This window comes from Cricetulus griseus, chromosome 7 (assembly GCF_003668045.3).
Source record: "Cricetulus griseus strain 17A/GY chromosome 7, alternate assembly CriGri-PICRH-1.0, whole genome shotgun sequence".
Taxonomy (NCBI): Eukaryota; Metazoa; Chordata; class Mammalia; order Rodentia; family Cricetidae; genus Cricetulus; species Cricetulus griseus.
The window spans coordinates 25,391,488-25,416,509 of NC_048600.1; the positions used below are offsets into that span (position 1 = coordinate 25,391,488).

At 44.4% G+C, this 25,022-nt stretch overlaps 1 pseudogene; it reads left to right on the forward strand.

Moving 5' to 3' along the window:
- The first annotated feature begins 20,897 nt into the window (after window positions 1-20,897).
- On the forward strand, window positions 20,898-22,463 carry LOC100765520 (annotated as a pseudogene).
- The last annotated feature ends 2,559 nt before the right edge of the window (window positions 22,464-25,022 follow it).

Genomic DNA, 25,022 nt, shown 5'->3' on the forward strand with positions numbered 1-25,022 from the left:
TTCAGCCTTTCAATTATCTGCTACCAGATTCACTGGTGATGCCGGATGCTGCTGTCTGGTGGCTGCAGAGCAACCATGCATGGAGAGAGCTATTTCATCATGAACCATGAGAAGTCACTAGCGGAAGACATCCCCACCCCAGGCATCCGGTGATGAAGGATAACATTCATCTCAAAACAACCCAGTCACAGGACACAGCAACAGGGCAGGAAGTGGAGCTACTCTTGCAGATGGTTGATTCAGCCCCACACCATCTGTGGAGGAGTACTAGTGGTTAGCCAAGCAAGACATGTCTCACACAGCTGGGATGCTGAGCAGTGAGTGGGCTGTTTGATGGAAGTCCACCAGACTTGGAACAAAGGGTCCAGGTCCCCACACATGTTTAGTTCACCTGGCTAAACATGAACAAGACATGTTTCTTGCTGAGTCAGCTCCTCCTCTTCAAGTGAGGACTTGAGCTACAATGTCTTTCTAGAGAAGCAACTCTTCTCCAATGAGAATTTGACATTTTTTCAACAAATTCTATGTTTATAGCTGAAAACACTTGCAGTTCTCAAGGTGGGGATCACAGCTATTTCCTAGGTGAAGAGTCTGATACTCAGGTGAACAGCTTCTCTGCCATGTCACCTCTGCTATATTTCACTGTGCCAACCAAGAATAGGTCCATGTGGATTTAACTGTGTGGGGGTGGTGTTTGTTTTCCTGACCTACTCTTGAGTCTTGAAGCTCTTGGTAATGTTGGAAGACAAATCTCAAATTTATAGTTTTTTCACTGGGCCACACAAGTTCTGTAGCTGATTTTGCCTTGATTTTATGGTTCTTGACAACCAAGTCTCATAGTGGAAGGTATTCCAAAGATAAGATGTCTTCCTTTTCCAGGGTGCAAAGCTTCATCCCTCATGATGGTATGGGTAATCAGTTTGAACACTTGTAGGCCAAGGACCAGGGCTGGTAATCACAGGGAAAGGAAAGGCAATCTCATGACCCAAGGAGAACTAGGAACCAGCCCCTGGCCTGCATTTACTTTGACATGATGGAGAAAATTCTTTGTTACTCATTCAAGAAGACAGTTTCCTGTATACTCAGAGTGGGGTGTGCACATTTAAAAGTAAATTTCTTGAAACGGGTTGGGTTTCTCTAGGACCTCAAGGTAGTAATCACAATATTCAAAAGGAGAATACTTCATTCAAATGATCACAATAGGCATGCAATAGAATGCAAAGATTCTATTGCAAAGAATGCAAAAATAGACACAATAGAATGCAAAAATTCCCAAGAGTTCTTCCAGAGTGGATGAACAGGGAGCCCAGGGCTTCCTTGTGTCTCACACCTGCTCTGTCTGAGCTGCTAAGTATCAGGGCAGCTCAGCATGCTCACTGCTGAGAACAGCCAGATGCAGCTGTCCATCCTTCTTGGGAATCTCTAGCAACCTTCTTACCTCTGCCTCTCAATCTATGTGAGGGGACCCCATGACAGTAGGAAAGGTACTGATGAGGATGTGGTTACCATTAGAATGTGGGTGCCATTAGTAGGAAGCATAGAACCTTCACTCACTCTGTCTGTCTATCTGTCTGTCTGTCTGTCTGTCTATGTGTAAGTGTGCATATATTCATGTGAATGTATGTGTGTGTTTCAGAGCCATGTAGTTCTGAGTTCTGATCCTGGGTACATCTTACCCATAGTTACATGATAGAGACAAGCTAATTCAATTCTCAAGGTAGACTTCAGAGTCTCTCTTCCCTAAATTGCCATGTGAGGAAAATGGGATACTTTGAAGAACTGGAGATGTTCATTTCTTACTCATGTAGACATTTGCTCTTTAAAAATTTACTATTCGTGGATATTTTGTAATTTCTCAAGGACCTATGCCTGTGTAGATCCAGTGTGTGTGTGTGTGTGTGTGTGTGTGTGTGTGTGTGTGTGTGTGTAAGTCTGAGAAGATGAGACCAGCTCCCTGGTCCAGTCTACATTTGTAGATGAGTTAGGCAATTCAGTGGATAGAGCTCTCCATAGTTTCTGAAGACTTGATGAGAGGAAAAAGGCCCTCTGTCCCATCTCTCCATCCTAGTTCATAGTTTCTGGTAAACATCTAAAGACTCACGGGGAAAGGAGTCCCCCACCCCATCCCTCCATCCCGGATTCTGTTCTTGAATGCTCACCCTGCTGTCAGCCAGGAGTGAGTGGGCCTGGATCACAGTGTTCAGTACCTCTCATGGGTCCAATCTGTGCTCCGTCTAGACAGACAGCTGGAGACTGGCAGCAGGGGATACCAAACACTCCAGGGTGGAGGGTGTGCTGTGACAAAAATGTTCTCTTCTTGTCTCGCTAGCTCCGGTCTCCCTGAAGACTGTCAGGAATAGCTTAGGGCTGGGGCTCCTTTAAGTCCCTGGGATAAAAGTCCACAATCCAAGAGAGATTTCTGGATACTGGTGGTTTCTTTGTCCTGCCTCTCAGCATTCTCCATAGCAGGAGGTCAGACAGCCATGATGACATAGGTCATGCAGGCTGCCAGGGGTGGGTTCTGCCCTTCTCAACATTTGACACATTTCATCAAAGTCAGTAGACTCTCCTATGACCCATCTCTTTCTCAGCTGATTGCTACTCTGTTCAGAGTCCTCTGCAAGTGATGGGAAAAGGATGCATGCCATTATTGCACTGTTGGGGAATGCAACAGTCAGCTTCTAATAGTTGTGACTGTCCTCACAGGTCACGTACTGGTATGTTCAGGGGGAGGTTTAGTGGAATCAGCACTCTCAGCTCCAGAGGCCACACATGAATCTGCTTCCTCTTAGAAACAATGAAATGAAGCTGCAAATTACTGTGAACCAAAACCCAAATCTCTGCATCCAGGGAGCAAAAGCCTGGCAAGATCTATACCCAGCACCTGGCTCTACCCATCATGAGACAGGCAGGGATGCTTTTGATTCTCACTGTTCTGTTATGAAGGGAAATATTCATTTTCCTATCAGGCTCACTTGGCTGGAATACTTTTCGTGTGTCCCTCCTCTTTCCAAGCTCTTTCATCCCCCCAAATAGCCACATTAATGATGAATTCTTCCTGAGTGTTTTCTGCAATAAGTTTACATCTCATTGGGCTCTCATTACTTGACCAGAAGCTGACTTTTATGGGGGTCACATGTCACTCTTCCAGGCCTAATCTCCAGGCATGGTACACCTACCTCCTTGCATTCCTGCCACCCTCCTCCTGCTCCTCTGACCCCACAGCTGTCCAGTGATGCCAGCCTCCAGAGGAGGAGAAAAGGGTGGCCCTGCCACAGTCAGTCACCTAACTTTATGCTTTGATTTAGGAGAGGGAACAAGTCACTTGCCAGTCCCTTAATCCTCAATCGAAAGAAAGCATTTTAGCAGCTGGCATCTGAGTTATGCACAGGCCATAGGAGCTGTCCTAAGATGTCACTAAATGCATAGTGCTAGCAGACAGCTTGTTACCACACAATATTGCCAGAAAAGGCAAAAAGAGACAAAATGATCATCTTACCAAATTTTATGATCAAGTAGAACTCCCTCCCATCGAATCCAAGTGACAAGGTAACCTGAGGTCCTGGAATCAGGACACAACCTTTGTTCACATCTGGACTCCATCACTTCTTTGCTACATACTTGTTGAGAAGTTTTACCCTTTTACAGCCTCAGTTTTTTTCACTTGGAAAATGGGCATGATATTATGGAGCTTACTAAATTACTGTCAGGAGGAAATGACATCATACACATGAAACATCTAGCCTGGAGTCTACTCAAGAAAGCTTAATTAAATGTAGCTGTAAGTAGATCTGGGAAATGAACGAGGGGGGAATGAATGGCCCCCAAGAATCCCTGCTGCAGATGCTGCCAGAAGTTGGAAATGGAGATGCCTTGAGAACTACTGAAATCAGACATTTAGTATCTTGGATGATGAAGCAATTCAACGCTTGAGTTCATTTGTGCCTGAGGAAGAAGAGAACAATAAAACTCAAGATGATGAGAGAATTAATGATAAGTCCTGAAAGAGTAAGGGGTAGTGTTCACTGTGAAGTCTGCAGTGCATTCTGGGAACAGTCTGAGGTTCATTTTTCTGGGATTTTAAGGACTTTATGGCTATAAATGAGCTGGTACTGGAAAAGCCTAGCTAAGATACTTAGCAAAATGGCTTAACAACATGCCTTGATATTAAGTTTGGAAGGGTGCATGTGGAATATGAAGAAGACATTAGCTGGGAAACAGGAGGCCTGGATTCTAAATCATTGCACTGTCTTAAAATAGCCCTTTCCTCCAGGGTCTCATTTGCCTCCATTTCAAATGGTAGGGTTGAAACCTGTGTCCTTAAAGTCCCTTCTAGTGTGACATTCTTCAGGCCTTCCTGCGTCATCCCACTGAGCTGACCCTGCATGGAACTCTCTTGAGTATTACTATCCCAGCAGGCATCCCTTAAGGAAGGAAACACACTTAGAGGGCCACAGGGGACTGACTGGCCAGCAAGGGTGCTGGGCTGTCTGTCTTAGGGAGGAAATCTGAAGAATATGTATGGAAACCCCCAGCCCAGAGGCCTAGGTAAGTGATGACAGCCACAAGGAAACATTTGGAAGGCATTTTGCCAGGGCCCTGGGTAGATGAGCCTACATCTCCAGAATATACTCAGTCTCTCAAGTCTGAGGGGCCTAAGGGCTTTTAAGTACTAAATACATCTGAAAAGTGCCTATGAAGAATAAAGTCTGGGTAATTTTACAACACGAGTCAAATTTCTTGCAAACATATTTTCTTATTTGGTCATCACGCAGTATCTACAGGGAGGGAGGCTGAAGATTCTGAAACAAAAAAAGAGGTGGCTATCCTGAAACAGAGAACGCTTGCCATCCAGATGGGCTTCAAGCACAGACATCCATGCAGAGGGCATTCTGGTTTCTCCTAATGTCAACACATCCTGTAGGGAGACCATATTGAAAACAGCACTGAACTTAAATCCTTTCTACACACACACACACACACACACACACACACACACACACACACACACACACGCATACACACATGCTCATGTGTCTATATGTGAATATATGCATGCAAGTGTATTCCTCAAAGAGTCCAGAGGCATCAGGGGCCCCTAGAGAAGGAGTTACAGAGCACTGTAAGATGAACATGTGATCACTAGGATAAAACTAGTATCAGATACAATGGCTGTATCTTAGCACTAGGGAAGCTGAGGTAGAAGGACTGTGAGCCTGAAGCCAGTCTGAGCTACACTGTCTCAAAAATATAAACCAGGGTTGGAGAGACATGTCTCAGTTGTGAAGAGCTCTAAGATACAGCTATATGATGCTACTTCCATTGATCCCAAAGCAGAATGGTTGTTTTCTTTCTCTGTATAATCCCGTTGAGAGATGAGCTCTTAATGGAAACTTAATAACCCTGGGTACAAGGTATATCCTTTATATCAACAGCCTTGATTACCTTGTATAAAACATAAACTATGATCAAAGAATATTTGCTGAATTAATGAATTAGTTTTCTACTATGTATCAGAACCTGTAGTAGCCATAAGTAGACAGGTATTTTAAAATAAAGTATCCCCCCAAAAGTTACCAGTCATGTTGGGAGACTAAAGTAGATAAAGCAGACAAACACATAAAATAAAGTATATATTGCATAGAGTGAGTTAGATCTTCACAAGGTGGCTGGGTGTGGGATGGGGGCTGGGAAAGAAAAAAAAGGTGACCTGGTTCTGATGGGTCCACAGTGGAAAAGCTTGAGAAACTGGAGTAGAAGATCTGGATTCAGATGGTTTGTTGTTGTGACATGAGACAAAGAAGGAACCTTACAAGGAGAGCTATATTAGATGACCCAGCAAGGCCTCGAAAACCTTGGGATGTATACTGCTGGTGCAGGGGAACCATGAGCTTTTCTAAGGAAACTTGCCTATCTAAAGGGTTGAGAAGAAAACAATACAGACATAGACACTGGATCAAAAGTAAATAGGTAGTGTTTAAAGGCCCTGATGGATGGATAATGTTTAAGTATCATCCCACTCAAGTGATTGGATATTGCATCCATTATTTATTACCTGTGTGAACTGAGATGGGCTTTCATGTTTTAGTCTTCTTACTTTGAAATGGAGCCTTGTCCTTGCAACCTATTCTAGAAGGTACAGGGGAGGATCAGATGAGCTGCTCACTGTTGACAACACTACATGGCACATTGCAGAAGTGACTTTGGGGCAGTAGCAGTGGTGGAAGTCATAGCTGCCGTTACTGCTTTGCAAGGAGGACAAACACTGCAGCATGGTGGAAATAATTAAGTGGGAAAAAGATGACAACTGTGAAGGCCAGGAAGTAGCATCCTAGCCACATAGTTAATCTTCTAAACCAGTAGAGTCATTGTCACATTCTAGACTCACTAAGGAACTACTTGAGATCTCAACTTGAATTATCAGTATGGCTACCCCAGAAAAAGATCTGTGAGCCTTTTGACACCCAGCCTGCCTTTCATAGGGTGATTTTGAACACATCTGTCTAAGTAAAGCAACATCCCTGGTTGTAGGACCCAAGCAACAATGACTTTAAAGCTTCTCAGGAAATGAGGATGTGTAACCAAGGAAACCAGAAGAAAAGGACTGAAGGGAAGCTCATGAAAGCAGTAGAGAAAGAATATGAATTATATACTATGCTAGCACAATACCTACTAATTATGACCTCTGTTGTAAGCAAGCCTTGGCTTGCTTTGGCTATTTCTAAATGTATCATCCTAAGCCCTGAGGAATATTATTGAAGAGTAATGGCTGGAATGGTTAATCTGTGTGTCTACCTGACTAATAGGCCACATCCAGGTATTTGGCCAAATATCAGCCTGGATATTTTTGTGGTGATATTTTTAGGTGAGGTTCACATGGCTTTAGGTAAAGCTGATTTGTCACCATTAATTATGTACCTAAGTCTTATTCACTCAATTGAAAGCCTTGACTTTTCCTCAATATAACAAGACTTCTGCCTCTCATTGGCCTGCAGAATCAAGACACAGTAGGCCTCAAGCCCACAAATTTGGGTCCTTCCATGCTCCACAATCATGACAACCAATTGATTAAAATGCTCTGTCTCTTCATCCATATATTCAGAGGGACAAGGGGATGATTTGGTTCTAGTCTCTGGAGAACCCTAACTTCAGTGCTGAAGATCTTTGCCGTTTTGAGTGGGGACCCCAACACTAAATCCCCATGTAGAAGAGTGAAACCTTCTGGTCTGGGGTAAATGGGAGAAAAAGAACTTACTGCTTAGCCTGGTGACCTGAGCTCAATGTGAGGATGGAAGGAGAAAACTGACTTCCACAGGTTGCCCTCTGACTCCCACACATATATTGTAACATACGTGTGCTCCCCCAATCACAACCAAATAAATAAATATAATAAAATAATCACTGTTCTAAGTATTCTTAAATAGCATCTCCCTGAAAACTGATGCCATAATTTTTTCCATTTAAACACACTTGCAATGAAAATTCCACTGTAATAGTTCTTTACTTTCAGAATAGTCTGAACCATTGCTTCCTGAAATTAGTGCCCTAGAGCCCTCATACCCAATGTTTGTTTGGAGATAAAGCCTTGAAGCAGTTACTAGTATAAATTAAGTTAAAGATGGGACCCAGGCTAGTATTTCTAGTATCCTTTAAAGAGAGATACTAAGCATGGGAGCAGGGAGAGTACCATCTGCAGCTCAAAGACAGACCTTAGTTGGACCGAAACCTGACAATGTCATGAGCTGGGACTTCAGCCTCTAAATATGAGACTAATTCCCCCTGTCTGTGGGAACTAGGCTGCCCGATCAGCCACCCTGTCTGTGGTGTTTTTTCAACTCATCCAGTGCACTTTTCATATGAGTGACATGTGCAGGTTTGCTCAGACCAGCCAGCAAACTAGCACTCCCATGAACCTGCTCAGACTACATCTAATCTAGCCATGTGGCTTTCTCTCCCATGATTTCCCTCTGCCTTGAGTTAAACCAGGGTAGGTCTCAGGATGGTGGGGGATGGAGAAGGCTTGATTATTCACCACAATGATGAATCACAGCCAGTCTCACTGACAAGGATGAAGAAACCCCAGAATGGTGAAAAAATGGCTATTGCAAGTGAGCTCCAGTTCATCTGGTTACCATTGTCACCCTGGCAGTGTGCCAGAGCTGCAGACTCCAGGATCCTCTGGCAGGGCAGCCTTGGTATGATGCCACACCTCTGTGCTAGAATTGGGAAACTGTCTCTGGGTTTCCCTGTGCAATTAGCAGCATCCTTGTGACTTTGCAGGGCAGATCTCTCTACTCATCCACTTGGTTTTAGGATAATAAGAAGAGCAAGGACTGTGCACTGAATACTGAGCATCCATCAAATGCTGCTCTTCTTCAGGAAAGAGTATTTTGTTTTGTTTTTGGTTTTTTTTTTTTTTTTTGAGACAGAGTTTTTCTGTGTAGCCTTAGTAGTCCTGGAACTCACTTTATAGACCAGACTGGCCTAGAACTCACAGAGATCTGCTGGCCTCTGCCTCCTGAGTGCTGGGATTAAAGATGTCCACCACCACTGCCCAGCTCTCAAGGAAGAGTTTAGAGCCTTCAACCAGTAGCTGATGGAAGTAGAAGCAGGCACCCCCACCTAAGCAATGAGCCATACTCCTGGAATCCAGTTGTAGAGACAGAGGAGGGATAAGCAAAGTAGTCAAGACCATGTTGGAGAAACCCACAGAAACATCTAGCTGACCAAATGAGAGCACAAAGACCCCAGTTGTAAAGTTGAGGAACCATCATTCGACCAAACCAAGCCCTCTGAATGTGGGTGCCAGTTAGGAGGCCTGGGTAATCTATGGAACCTCTGAAAGTGAAAAGAGTATTTATCCCTAGTGCAAAAATGGACTTTGGGAGCCCATTCCCTATGGCGGAATACACTTCCAGCCCAGATACACAGAGGAGGGGTTCCTCCAAATAATGTGACAGACTTCGATTCCCCATGGAAGGCCTCACCATCCTTAGGAAGTGGGTGGGTGGTGTGATGAGGAGTGGGGGGGGTGGGAGGATGGGAGAGAGAAGGAACTGGGATTGATATGTAAAAGAAGATTGTTTCTAAATTAAATACATAAATTTTTAAAAATGAAAAAAAAATTAACTTAAGGGCATTTCCCTGACCCATAAATATGCAAAATGGGGATAACATTAGGAAGGACTGGTGAAGGATTATTGAAGGTCCACTATCACCATGTGATGCTGAACACATGTTAATTCAGAATCCCCTCTTTGAGCCTTTATCTAGTAACTAATGGAAGCAGATGCAGAGATCTACAGCCAAGCACAGGCCTGAGCTCCGGGAATCCAATTGATGAGAGGCAGGAGGGATTATATGTGTTAGGGGGGTGGGGGTGGTCAAGATCATGATGGGGAAACCCACAGAGACAGCTGACCTGAGATCATGGACTCTGGACCAACAGCTGGGGAGCCTGCATGGAACCGACCAACACCCTCCATCTGGATGACAATTGTGTGTAGCTTGGTCTGCTTGTGGATCCCTGGCAGTGGGACCAGTACCTGCCTGGCACATGAACTGGCTTTTTAGAACCTATTCCCCTGCAGGGATGCCTACCTGAGCCTTGATGCAGGGGGGAGAGCTTGGTCCTGCCTCATGATATGACACGCTTTGTTGACTCCCATGGGAGACCTGCCCCTTTCTGAACAAAGAATTGGAAGGGGATGATAGATGGGAGGTGGGAGGAGGGAATTTGAGGGGAAGGAGGAGAAACTGTGGTTGGTATATAAAATAAATGAAAATTTTTAATAAAAAAACAGGAAAAAAAGAATCCCCTCTTCTCCCTGGTGTCTTGAGCCTACACATAATAAGGTAATTTATTTTAAATGCCTGCCTGATATGGAGCACTTGCTTGTGCTGAGAGACTGCAAGTGTGTCTGAGCAGAAATGTACTCTGAATCACTGAGCCAACTCATTTCACTTTCTGGGAAAGCCATTTGCCACAATTGTGCAATGAGCTGTTCTCAGGTTGGAACAGGATGCCAGCCCTCCTGAACCCAATTCATCATGATTTCTAGATGCCATTGGGTCAGGCAGAGATCAAGTAATACTGAATTTTCTGGAAGGCAGAATCCCACCCCTGGTTTCATTTTTTTTTTCTTTCCTGTTTGTTCATGGGACTCTCAATTCTACATGTCCTCAGTCTTCTTCCCCATTCTAAAGAGGATCTGATGAATTGTTGTCCCCCCCACCCCCTACTTTCCTGGTAAGACAATGTCTTATTTACTTTTCAGGTTATTGTGATAAAAATATTCTCAACAGAAGGAACTTATAGAAGGAAGGGTTTATTGGGTTTACAGCTCCACAGTACACAGTCCATCGTGTTAGGGAAGTCAGGGCAGCAACAGTATGAAAAGTTAGTCACACACTGCCCATAGTCAGGAAGCAGAATGAGATAAATTCCTGCTCAGTTTGCTTTCTCTCTTGAACATAGGACATGCAGCCCAGACCCCAAACTCGGAGAATGGTGCCACCCAATTTGTGTCTTAGTTGTGATTTTTTTGTTGTTTTTTGTTTTTTGTGACAGGCACTCTCTATGTAATCCTGGTGGGCCTTGAACTCACAGAGATCCTCTTGCCTCTGCTGCCAGAATCCTGGAATTAAAGATGTGCTCCACCACACCCCTGTGGATGCCACCCATTTTTATAGTGAATTTTCCAACTTCTCTTAACCTAATCAAGATAACATTGCGATGATGTAGATCCTATCAAGTTGCTATTAACAACCATCACACACATGCCCATTATATCTTTCTCCAGTTCCAACCACTAAAATTTACCTTTGTGGGGCAAATGTTTCCAAACACCAGGGAGCCATGTTTCCTTGGCATCATATGTAGAAAACAAATTCTTAGTTTTGAATGAATACAGTTAGAAAAGAGCTCACTATGGAGTGTATGAAGAAGTTACATTGAGCTGAACATCATGGGTTTGCACTCAGAAGAAACCATCTTTTCATATTTTAATACTGACCTACAGCATAAGCCACTGGAGAAACCCAGGAGACTCCCAAGATCTGTGCCCAGCATCCTCTGAAAGTCCTGCAGCTCACTTCTTGCCATACAGGAGGAGCTCTCTTCTTGCAGCCTGAAAGCTCTTGGACAAGCATCCCTTTACTTGGGATGTGCTTCTCCGAGTTTCTAAAGTATTTCCCTTCATCTATCAGAACCTACTAGTAACCCATCTCTCCAAAAGCGCCTGCCTCCATCATACTCTCTGGTGAGCCCCCTATCTCGTGCTTATCTGAAAGCATCATATGTGCCTCACCAAAGGGTAAGTTGGGCTCTTTGCAATGTACTGTTATTCCTGAAGTTGCTATGGAAAACAGTCCTGAGGTGAAATAGGCAAGAGACAGAGCCAGGGCCCACTGCGCAGTCAAAACACAATGACACATATGTACCAAGCAGAACAAACTGAATTCCATTAGATGACAAGGTCCTCCAACTAAGGCCAAGAGGAAGATCTGGAAGTGGGGATCAGGGCAATCCGAACACTTCTTCCCTCTTTCCAAGAATTGACTAATTCTCCTCAGGACCAGGCAGGATGCTCAGGAACAGTCCCCCCACTCTGCTGCCACCCCTCACTGCTGACTCACCGACTCACAGCCTGCTCCTGGGCCTCCCCCACAAGAAAAAAAGCGCCGAATGTTTTGGCTGGAACTCAACAGCCAGGAATCTTGCCACCTGTCACATTCTCCACCCCGCCCCCTAAAGACTGCTATTAATTTGACAATAGTTCTTGTTTTGTTTGGAGGGTTTTTTTTTTTTTCTTTTCAGACCATCCGGGTGGGATGAGATTGGCATCAGCAGAAGGAAGTAGGGTTCTTGCCTGTAGTTGACAGCACATCTCCTGTTCTCACACATAACAGTGTCTCCAAGTAACTCAGAAATAGATAGGCCAAGAGTCAGTGTTTGCAGTTTTCACTCTTGGCTCAGAGCGACAGCTGGAAGCCCTGGAATATGTCTCATGGTTAAGGCTGGCAGGTATCCCCTAGGAGATGTTGCGTTCTCTCTTTTATATGGCCCAGCTGCTAGGGTACTGGGTACAGGGAAACTAGCTAGGCTTACAAGGTTTGTGACCAGGCAAAGTCAATGTAAGGACCACTGGTTGAATACAAATGAAATTCTTTCCCAAGGATATGTGCCCCCCCACTCCAATATTAAAACTCCTGAATGTCACAGGCAATTCAACTGATATATTTTGAGCCACTTATCCAGAAAGGACTCAACTAGCATGCTGTAAAAAAAATTCAATTTCAGGAAAATGTGGTGAGTCTATGCCTTGATTCCATATTTGAGCATGTTTCTAACTCCCCTTACAAGCAAGTCAGGAGGGTCTGAAAGTTCCAGAAAGGAAATTCTAAGCTTCTCATCTTTCCTGACATCCATGTTTGCAAACGTAAATTGAAGATACATCACCACCCAGGCTAGAGACCCAAAAGCATGCTTATCTGGAGATGCTGTTGGTGGTGATATGCTCAGCATGAATGTCTACATTTACATCTTCCTGATCAGGGACTATTGCTTCACTATTATTTTTAGTCTTCTTCAGAAATGTCATTTTCTTTAGCTATGGACTGATTACGCTGGGTATTTGTTGTCTTTTGTTTGTTTGTTTGTTTGTTTGTTGTTTGTTTGTTCTTTGTTTTAGAGGCAGGGTTCCATACAGCCCAAGATAGTCACAGACTTGCTGTGTAGCTGAGGGTGACCTCCAATTTCTGATGTGCCTCTTTCTATCCCATGTATGTTAAACAGGTACCTCCCACCTGCTTACAAAGTGCTTGACATCAAGCCCAGAGCTGCATACATGCTAGGCAAGACTTTACAAGCTGTGGTGGTTTCAATGGCAATGGCACCCACAGGTTTATATGATTGAATACTTGGTTGCCAGTTGGTGGAACTGTTTGGGAAGGATTAGGAGGTATGGCCTTGTTACAGGAGGTGTGTAATTGGGTATCGGTTTTGAGGGTTCAAAAGCCCAGCCATGTCCCATTCCCAGTTCTCAGTTCTCTCTCTATCTCTATCTCTCTCTCTTTCTCTCCCCCGTCTCTCTCCCTCTCTCTCTCTTTCTCTCTTTCTCTCTCTCTTTCTCTCATGCTACCTTGGTGTCTTCCTAGCACACAGAAAAGTCACCAAAGACACCAGCAGAGCTGATGCACCAGCCCTGATTAGGTTTGCTGTTGAAAGTACGTTTAAGGGGCACAGAGACATGTGACTCCATGCATTCCCATGGCAACACTGATCATGAACTCAGCATGTGAGGTCCTAGGAACCCACACACATGACATGCAGCCATTGATGTATAGATGCATGTGCAAAAGGAGACTGAGAATCTAATAAACCACTGGAAATGTATGGCTAGAATGATTCCGAAAGCCAAGTACAGAACAACTGCCAAGAGTATCCCCATTTGGGGGTTGCATAGTGATTGATTGCTTGGGGAGGTGGTTATGTGTACAAAGGCTTGTGGTGTGTACATGTATGGAGATCTGAGGTCATGATAGGGTTTCTTCCTCAGTCATTCTCCACCTTATGTTTTGAGACAATCTCTCTAACTGTACCTATAAGTCACCTATTTAACTAGACTTGCTGGCCAAGGAGCTCCAGAGATGGGCCTTCCTCTGCCTTGGCAGATTGAGTTGTAGACATGCACTACTGTGTCCAGCTTTTATGTGGGTGCCAGGGATCCAAATTCAAGTTCATATGCTTGCACAGCAAGTACCTTACTGACTGGCCCATCTCCTCTTTCCCATACACCACTTACTTAAAACTGAAAAGCAAGAGGATAAATAAGCCTGTAACGACTCCAATTAGACACAGGCAATATGGCCATACCCTCTGTCCCTCTGTAATCACACACACACACACACACACACACACACAGAGAGAGAGAGAGAGAGAGAGAGAGAGAGAGAGAGAGAGAGAGAGAGAGAGAGATAGCCCAGGTTAGCTCTAGCATTACTGGGCCTGAGTTTGAATCTAAATTAACAATGTGTTAAAGGTGTGATCATAGCTATTTTATAGAATTTATCTAAGCTTCATATTTTGATTCCCAAGAGTCACCTCATAGAACTGGAGTGTGGTATAACTGGCAAAATATATAAACAGCATTGTGATTTTATTAAAATATTGAAAGTCTATTTTCATTTTGTTATACGCTAATTTATTCTATATTTGCTGCAGAATTTCAAGACAGGTCCTCAGTCGTCTCTCTAACTCTATCTCTCCTACCTCAGTTTCCCATGTGCTAGGGTTGGAGGTTTGCACCACCTACCGTGCTGAAAGTCTAATTTTAAAAACAAATAACTTTCATAAAAATGATTTCTACTTTATAGTCTCATAAGAACAAAAGAGGGGGCTTAGTAAGCACTAGATTACCAGTGTGTGTACAGACTTGAAATGTGGAGGCTGGTGACACAACAGAATCCTCTAGGTGGCTCCTTACCTCTCATGACATAGGCAGAGGAACAACGAGGAATCTCTTGCTCCTAGCCCTGAGGCCAGACTTCCTGGAGAGCCACAAGCTGCTCCCAAAAATCCCTTATGCTTTTTAATCTCCAGAGCCATACACTGACCATTGCTCTTCAGTACCCACTGCAGGGCTTGTTGTTAGGTCTGCTGTGGTGATCTTTAGCTGCAACAAAGCTTTGAACACATTCATGCAGGGGGCTGTCTCCTGTTATCCAAGGGAATATGTTTGACCACCCACCAGCAGTACATGCCTGAAACCATGGTAGCAAACCCTACACATATGTTTTCCTACACACATACACCATGAAACATTGGACTTACAAATTAGGTATGGTAAGAAGTTAATCACAACAATTAAGAGTCAAATGCAGCGTGTATAACTATACACAGTAATACCGGCTAGTTAAACTTGGCAAATTACTTATTTCTAGGATCATTCACATTTTGTCAAACTACAGTTGACTATTGGCAGCTGAAGATGCAGAAAGTGAAGCATAAGATAAAGTTGGAGGGATGACTGCTGTAAATATTTTCCCAATCCAGAAACACTGCATTGAGGCAATTAGGTGATTTCCTCCTTGGCACCTTCACCTACAGAAACCAGTTTCTTTTTTATTGGGGGGGTCTCTTAATGAATATAGTTGCTCCCTTCTTGCTGTGGCGAAGCTTTCTCTCAACACTCACTGGCCTTAGTGTTAGATTTTTTCATCAGGGCTTAGGTAAAGCCAAATACAAATACAGCATTTACCTGGAAGGGTCAATTTTATGAGAAATTTGCAAAAAGAAACTATTATTTTGTGTTAAAGACATATAGAATAAAATGCAGTATTGCCTGAATTTAATAAAATAGTGCTCATAATTTGATTTTAAACAATAATTCACACCTATGGACCCTTTGGGACAGGAACTGTACTGAACTTAGCATGCACTAACTCCCAAATCCTCAGTCACCCCCTGAAAAAGATGAAAGTCATTGTGGAAGGTGACAAGAATTCAAACCTACAGTGGCAAGGGACGCTCCCCAAGCCATACAGCTTACAAATGCATCAGGATTCTAATAACCACACCATCTCCCACCAGAGTCCATGAACTTGACTTGACCACTATGCCCCTCCATCTCACACTCTGGCCTTTGATGAAGAGGGCAGGAGAGCCAGGCGTATTCATTCACTCTCTCCAGCTGGCTGTGAGCACCCAGTGGAAAATTTTAAGAAGCCCGGGATTCTAGCTTTCCCTCTTGGCTGCCGCTAGTTACATAAGAAGCACATCAGCAAAAAGAGCTGAATTGCAAATAGTCTACTAACCTGGAAGGAATGTCTGAACAGCTCCCACACCACACTGGGGCTCATTCAGTCCAGAGACTTTTGTGGGTTTGCTGTGATATTATTGAAGCAAAAGGGTTTGGCTACCATAGTCAGTAACTTGAGTGTGTCTTTTGATCCACGTAGAAATTGCTCATCTAAATGACATTTGTATGTTATTCTTAACTGCTGGCGGAATCAGATAATCTATTCCCCAGAAGGCTGTGAGCAGCCTCCGTCCTTTGGGAAGGCTGAACATCCGGCAAGAAAGGGTGTCAGGCGTGCCTGGAGGCGAGACTTCTGGAAGGATGATTCACACACTTTTATAGCTCTGCTGTTCACAGGCTATGGCTTTGTTTTTAAAGCAGTTTAGATGCATGGGATCTTTATGATGGTGTATAGTCTAGGGTGCTTTGGAAAGTACTGTTCTTCGTGTATGGAGGCTGTCAAGGTGGGATCTGGGAGATGGAAGCAATGAGATTTATACCGGTGGGTTCCAGCATCAATGTGATCGAGCAGGGTGGAACCTCCTGTTCCAATATGCTAGTCCTCAACAGGTGCCAAGGATGAACAGACCAAGAAAAAAATATCATGCCATAAGCCCAGACCTTGAATTTTCACCAAAGGTCTCAGCAAATGGTGTAGGACCAAGAGAGTGGTTCTGTTCTGGATGTGAAAGGTCACCATGGAAGAACTCCAAAGCTTATAACTCGTCTGAAGTCAGAGGAAAAGTACTGGTTCATTCCACACTAAAAGATGTTTGCAAAGCCAGTGGGAACAGCTTGAGTGAAGATAAATGGGTCGGACCCAGAATCCCACAACTAGCAGCCACAACTGTGGCAGGGAGCTTGCCAAGGATGAGGCTGGCTCTCAGACGCAACGGCCCCACTTGTGTCTGTCTGAGAGCCCTCGTGGTCCAGCACTCCTCCTTTACTCCACATCCTAAATCCAGTCCAGCTGCCAGTCCCGCCTTCTTGGCATGTTTCAGGCCCATCCCTGCCCCACCCCCACACAGAGCTATACTATTGGTATTTTCTCTTTGAAGTGACAAAAAAAAAACAAACTGAACTTAAGAGCTTAATTTGGTACACATGACATGCACACAAGAGCACATGCTATCATGACAGTGAAGTCAGGCAGAAGAAGTGTGAGGCAACGGCTCACATTGTGTCTACAGTCAGAGAGGCTGATGCCGGCAAAGAATCCCAGCTCTGTCCTTTTTGTGGTTGTCATTGTTATGTTTTCCCTTTTATTCATTCCAGGACATCAGCCATGGTGTAACCACCCAGTCGGGGAAGAAAGTATTTCAGAGAGAAACATCCATGCATCACCTTGTTTGGTTAGTGAACTATTAAAACAACCCACTCCCAAGAACTAAAATTTCTCCAGAAATTCAATTCTGAGAAAGGCTGAAGCCCTGGTGTTAAGAGACATGCCTCCCAGGAAGAAATGTTACATGGTTCTGATCACTTAGTAAAACTTTAGAAAGGCTAAGCAGAGGCAATGATGGGTCAGTAACAGGCAAGACCACATCTGGACCAAGATTGCTTAAGTATACATACTGCTCAACATTTTAGGGTAAAACTGTCAGTATCTCAAAAGAGATCAGGAGATCAGCAGACCTCTTCATGTGTTCCTCTTCCTAACAGAGCCACACTGGTGAAACCTTTCTCTACTTTTTGTTATTACTTGCCTCTTTAATAGCATTACTGGCCAAAAGCAACTGGCTGTTGGAGATGCCAGTGTCCAGGCTTTTATCCTTAATACTCCAGTAGCAATGGAACAGTGCCTCCCACATCCCCTGGGGGCCTACCTCCCGAGTCCTGAGTGGATCACCCAGGGAACATTCTCACCAGATATTCACAGAGAAGATTTTCCATCTGGCCAAGTGACAGTGAGAATCTACCTTCTCAGAGGTGCAAAAGTGAATCTTCCTTTCTTTCCTAGACAACTAATATATTGTCACACATGAGCCCCCCCCCCAAGTTGCCGGGAGGAGTCTTGCCCTACTACAGCCATTCTCCATTGCAACCTTTTATATTTATTTATTGGTTCTCTCTCTCTCTCTCTCTCTCTCTCTCTCTCTCTCTCTCTCTCTCTCTCTCTCTGTGTGTGTGTGTGTGTGTGTGTGTGTGTGTGTGTGTGTGTGTGTGTGTGTGTGAGTGTGTGTAAGAGGGGGGAGGGACGAAGGGAAAGGGAGAGAGAGGGGAAGGGAGAGGGAAGAAGAGAGGGAGGGAACAGGCAAGCATGTATGCATATAAGGACAAAGAACAACCTGTGGGAGTTAGTCCTTTCTACCATGTAAGTTCCAAGGACTGAACTCAGACTGCCTATATATATATATATATATATATATATATATATATATATATATATATCCTTACTGACTGAGCCACATAAGCTATACCCCAACCCACCTCCACTCCAATCATTTTGTTTCTTTGTTTCTTTCTTTTGGACAAAGTCTCACTATGTAACTCCTGGTTGATCTGGGACTCTCTATGAAGACCAAACTGGCCTCAAACTCACAAAAATTTACCTGTTTCTGCATCCTGAGATTTGACCTCAGTTTGCTATAATTTTTACCTTATCCAATGGGAAACTTTGGAAATATATTTTGAATTGTTGAATTTTAACCAGCATGTATTACTGGTGTATGTATCATGATTAACTCTTATTCCACTCTGTCTCACTCTGGAAGTGAAACCTCCCTATGTCTAGTGTCCCCACAGGTACAGTATATGCTATTTGCCCATTAGTCACCTGGCACCTATCTTGGCTATCACGACAATCACTGCGATTTCACAGTAGTGGATTCTGGTGGTGTTTATGATGAGCATACAGCACTTACTAGTATCACAAAGGAGGAGACATTGTACTAAAACAAGGAATGGAATAGAGTGGAGCAGAGCAGAGTGGAGTGGAGCGGAGCAGAGCAGAATAGAGTAGAATGGCATGGAGTTTCCGGAATGGAATAGCAGATTAGCTAAGGGAGTGTGTGACACCACTATAAAGCCTGTAATGCAAACACAGCTCACACACAGTGTGAATGACCTGTCTCCAAGTGCCCACTAAAGCTAAGATGCTTTCTCTATGCTCAGGGAGGGGCTATTGTAGTCTAACATGCCACCTGGGTTGCATCAGTCAGCCCCCCATGTCTCAGCTATCACCCTGCCCTATAGAGTTTCACTGGGATTCATCTTAATCGATCCTTGCCTGTGGCTTTCTGGTCACTTCTGTAAGACTGTCAGTAACTTCCTCACATGCTCTGTGTATTCTCACTTTTACCTGCCCCATCTCCTTACGGACTCTGAGATCCTCCTGGGCCAGCGCAGTACTTTATTCTTTCTTGTGTCCTCTTAGTGTCACCTCACACTAGGCCCAGCTCCATGGAAGTCCTATATAAAAGCCTGGTTAAATGAAAGTTTGCTTTATGTAAAAGTGACAGGCAGGAAAGATTTAAACACATGAATTCTTTGAAAACAATGTGTGTGAATTGTACATAAGGGAAAGGGATCTATTTTTATGACTGGTGACAACTCATCTCCCAAAGAGCAGCAAGGCCCAGCTCTTCCAGCATTGTCCTTTCTAGAAGAAATTTTTACAGACGGATCCATGGCTCTGCCAACCACCAATTCACTGCACTTCTAAAGAGGGCATCCAAACTATTTAGAAGTAGCTATGAGACAATGTTCTCAAACCAACCAATGTCACTTCCTTTCAGAAAGCCAGGCATTTGTTAGTCTTCATCACCTCCTTGCTCATCAAAACTAGTTCCTTTATACACAAATGCATGTGGCATGTGGGGGGCTAAAGAAAGGCACTCTTCATTGGCTAACCAGGCAGTGGAATGGATAGGCAATCACAGAAAAATCCAGTTTATCCAAGTTTCCTGTCTGTGTAGCAGATTTCAACTTTGAATATTCCACCTGGTCAAAGCAAGGTCAGACCTGTGGGTTCATATCTGTCCATTTGATTTAATCCAAGACATCTGCAACTCCCATTTATATGATGACTTTCTTTGGAAGAAAGGATATGGGTAGGTTTGAGATAGAGGTTTGAGATATGGAACAAAGTACCTGGGTCAGACAAAGACAGGCTCTTGAGAGCAGTGGCTACCATCAGCTTTGAAGATGGACCACAGGCAGCACACTTCAGGTTCCATTAAAAAAAACCTCCTTGTCTCCTTCTATATTTGATGCCTAGAACAAATACTCACAGACTAGCTAACTGTATAAATTATAGAAATGTATTTTTCTTAGGTCTGGAGGTCAGCAAGTCTGAGATCATGATGTTGTCAGGGTTCTTGTCTACTGAAGTATTGCTTCAATGTGTCTACTGAAGGATTGCTTCAATCCACAATGAGGTTTGTGGATGAGTCCTTATGTGGCAAAGAGGGGGAATATCACATCCCTGACTGGTGGAATGCCAAAGGACAAAGAGGAGGACAAGTGTGAGTGTTAACCTTATTCACAGAGGTTGACCCTTTGTGGAGTCATTTCCTTTTAAGGGCACCAACTTTTTTGTTGTTGTTTTTGTTTTTGTTTATTTTTCAAGACAGCGTCTCTCCATGTAGCTTTGGAGCCTGCCCTGGGACTCATTCTGTAGAACAGGCTGGCCTCAAACTCACAGAGATCCACCTGCCTCTGCCTCCCGGGTGCTGGGATTAAAGGCGTGCGCCACCACCACCCAACTAAGGACATCAACTCTTAATGCTCTCACATTGGGTATTACCTTTCAACATGAGGATGTTGGGTCAATTCATGTCACAACAGTCTTGTAGTATGAAAAATAGGTGCCAAGCCCCTTAGTTTGATCCTAGATGATAAAAACTAAAACTGACTGATGTTGTGAGCTAAATGTTTGGGTCTCTTCCCAAGTTCATATAGTAAATTTTTGTCCTGATATGATGGTATTTGGAGTGAATGACTCTAGAAGGTGATTGTGCCTAGACTGGTTTGTCAGGGTGTGACTCTCGATAAAATTTTAAGAGAACAGAGGCAGAGACCAGGAGAGACTGAGATTCATAACAGGTGAAAGGGCTTTTGTTGAAAGTAAGTGCAGCTCTCTTCATGTTCTCCATCATGGCCCAAGATCAAGGTGAAAAGGAACTTCACATCTACAAGCTCTGCCTCAACACCTGCATCAGGGAGAGCAAAGACAGACTGTCCTTGGCTTCCAAGGTTTTGGAGCAGTTCAAAGATCAGACACCTGTGTTTTCCAAAGCTAGCTACATCATCGGGCCCTTTGGCACTGGGAGAAATGAAAAGATTGCTGTTCACTATACAGTCCATGGATCTAAGGTAGAGTAAATCTTAGAGAAATGTCTGAAGATACAGGAGTGTGAGTTACAGAAATATAACTTCTCAGATACTGAAAACTTTGGTTTGGGGATTCAAGCACACATTGATCTGGGAACTAAATGTGACCTGATCATGGGGACCTACAGCCTGGACTTCCATTGAAGAGAGCACCTCCCGCGCCCCCCAGGGACCAGCTTCCCATTTCAGCAGCCATGACAGTAACATGTGCTTGCCATAACCTTGCCTTGGTCACTTAGAGGTCAGACGCCTGCCTCATGACAAGGAACCAATCAGAAGTTAGCTGGTGATGCTATGCTTTACGACCCTGGGTGTACTTTACAGACAAATGCACAGCAATGATGCACAGAGCATAGCAACCACCCTGGGAGGGCCTATGGGTCATAACAACCAGTTAGCCAATCAACACAGGGCAAGCCCTCCAAGCCTGGAGGCACACCAATTGTGAGCCTGTTTGTACCCCTAAACACTCCCCTTACACTGTCCTACAAGATCTCTAGGGAGCCCCTAGGAGTTGTCTTTGCTAGCCATCATCCATGGCGGGTGGGTGAAAGACCCAAGCTAACATGGGGTTAGCTCGTTTAAAAACAAAACAAAACAAAACAAAAACAATAAAGCCTCATGCAGTTTGCAGCAAGCTCTCAAATCCGCCTAGTGATTGGGGTGACCGCAGTCGTGGCCTGGGACCCCGGATACCTGAGTTTTCCGGGAGTCTAACACCCCATTTTGGCAGCCATGATACGCTAACATGTGCTTGCCTAATCTTGCTTCGCCTGTCCTGGTCACTTGGAGGTCAGATGCCCTCCACATGGCAAGGAACCAATCAGAAGTTAGCTAGTGGAGCTGTGTTTTACGACTCTGGGTGTGCTTTAGGGTACAAGTGCACAACAGTGATGTGCAGAGTATAGCAACTGCCCTAGGAGGGCCTATGGGCCATAACAACCAGTTGACCAATCAACACAGGACAGGTCATCCAAGCCTGGAGTCACACCAATCCTGAGCCTGTGCATACCCCTAGACACTCCCTTTACACTACCCTATAAGATCCCTGTTTCTTGGCTTCTCAGGGTCTTTTCTTCAGACATCCGCCATGGTAGATGGATGAAAGGCCCTAGCTAATGGGGTTAGCTGGTTAAACAACGGCAATAAAAGACACTTTGCTTTTGCATCACAAAGGGCCTCTTGGTGATTTGGGGGTTCAGAATTTGGGTACAACACCATATGGTGCTGGGTAGACCAGATGTCAGCATCACATGCAAGAGGTACAGGTTAGGCTGCACTGGGGCCAAGCAGAGAATCAACAAAGATGAGGCTATGCCCTGGTTCTAGCAGATGTGTGGTGGGATTCATCCTCCCTGACAGATAAATTTTATCCAAACGGCCAGTAAAGTTTTCTCAGAAATGCAAACAAAAACCAAAAGCAAACAAACGAACAAAATGAAAGTAAGGGCAGACAAAAAGCAGCAGAAAGGGAGAACCCAAGGCAGAGAGAGCTGAGCCAGAGTACCTGAAGGGAAGGCAGGGGAGGTGGCAGCCAGTGCGGCACAACCCCATCCCCCAAACTACTCCCTGACTAAAGAGCTAGGAAAGAGGGCCTGGGAAAAATAGAATCCCTGTTTCCACTCTGCTGGGGCTTAAGTCCAAAGACAATGCCATGGGTGCTTCCTGACTCCTTAACCACTGGGGAAGTGAGAGTAGGGGGTGGGAATGCATTTTAAGCTTTGCCTCAACAGATACCAGGGGATGCTGGCCTGATCCTTCTGATGGACTCAATAGCTTCTATAGAAGTGATCATAAGTTTTAAACTAGAGGCCTTATGTAAAGGAAAACTCCCCACTCCCAGACTATATAATGCAAATGGGCATTCCATACATAGCCACTTCCTCCCTCCAGGAAGCCAAGGGAAGCTGGGTTCCTAAAGTATAGAAAGAGCCAAACAAAGCAGCCAGCATCCTTCTCTGAGCGATTCCAATTTGAATCACACTGCCACAGATGTAAAATGACTTCATTTTCCTCTGCCAGATCCCCTGGGGGTTGCAGGCTTGTTTATGCCTCTGTGAAGTGAAGCTCGGCCCAGCCCAAGTGCAGGAAAATACTTCTATAGGCAGGAGGCTGCTGGAGCCAGAACATGCCAGGGTCCATTCATCCTGCTCTCAGGCAGCTCATCCCCTCAGAACAAGGAAACCTCAGTCCCTAATGACCAGGCTTGGCAGCAAGGAAGAACCGGCTCAGATGCCAACTTTCAGATATAAAACTTGGTGCTGTCAACCCACAAAGATCATCTTCCTCTTCTGGGGATATTACTCTCATCCAGTTTGATGTGGTTTATAAACAATGGGGTGGGAAGGAGATTCACACACACACACACACACACACACACACACACACACACACACACACATACACAAACACATATATACACACAGTCACATACACACAAGCACACACACATACATACACACATACACACACTCACATGCATATACACATGTACACACAGTCACATACACATACACACATACATACACAAATAAATATACACACACAGACACATGGGAACGCACATATACACAAACACATATACACACACGTGCACACACACACACACACACACACACACCAACCAGGTAAATCTTAGGCCTTGAGTCTTGACTCACTGGCTGTGCTCCACCTTAGTGGCATTGTGAATCATTTTGTTGTCCCCAAATTCTGAACTGCCAAAATCACCAAGAGACCCATTCTGATGCAAAAGCAAAGAGTCTTTTATTGTTGTTTAATGAGCTAACCCCATTAGCTCGGGCCCTTCATCTGTCCATCACAGTGGATGCTTGGAGAAGGACCCAGGGGAATCACAAGGCAGGGAATATATTGGGTAGAGCAAGAGGAGTGTCTAGGGGTACCCAACAGTCTCAGGATTGGTGTGCTTCTGGGTTTGGATGACCTGTCTTGTGTTGATTGGTCAACTGGTTATTATGGCCTACAGGCACTCCCAGGGTAGTTGCTATGCTCTGCTGCTCTGCATGTCACTGTTGTGAACTTGTACCTGTAAAGAACACCCAGAGCTGTAAAGCACAGCCCTGCCAGCTAACTTCTGATTGGTTCCATGCCACAAGGACAGTTTCTGACCTCTAGTGACTAGGACAGGAGGGGCAAGGTCAGGCAAGCACATGTTAGTCTGTCATGGCTGTTAAAGCAGGGGGCTGGTCCCTTCAATTTTTCTCCTTGCTGTGATCAAACACCCATCAAAAGCAACTTGATGAAGGGCAAAATTTATCTGGGTTCATGTTTGAGGGTCCAGTGCAGAATGGTGGACAGCAACCAGGAACTTGAAGGACAACAGGTCACAAGGCATCCATGGCCAGGAAGCAGAGAGTGAAAAATACTAGTGTTCACTTTACCTCTCTCCCTTTTGTACAGCTGGGACCAGTCCAGGACATGAGGATGCACACACATACCATGATGCTTTGAATGAGATGCCTGCCATAGCCTCTGACAGTTGAATACCTGGTCCCCAATTGGTAGCTGTTTACAGAGGCTTTGGATCTGTGGCTTTTTGGAGGAAATGTGTTCCATGAAGCAGACCTTAAGAGTTTAAAGACTCGTGTCATGTCAAGCTCTCCGTTTTGTGTTTGCTGTTCAAGACATGAGTCCTCAGCCTCCTGAACCTGGCTCCAGTGCATGCTCTGCTATCAAGAGCCCAAACTCTTCTGTAGGCTGCAATTGCCATAGTGTTTTAACACAGCAACAGAAAAATAAATAATATTCACACCCAAAGGTATGTTTCCATGGTGATTCGAAATCCAGTCAAGTTGACAATGAAGATTGAGTATCATAACTGTTATGTTTTTATTTAAAAGGAGGAAAAGAGAAAGCTGAGGGATGAGACAT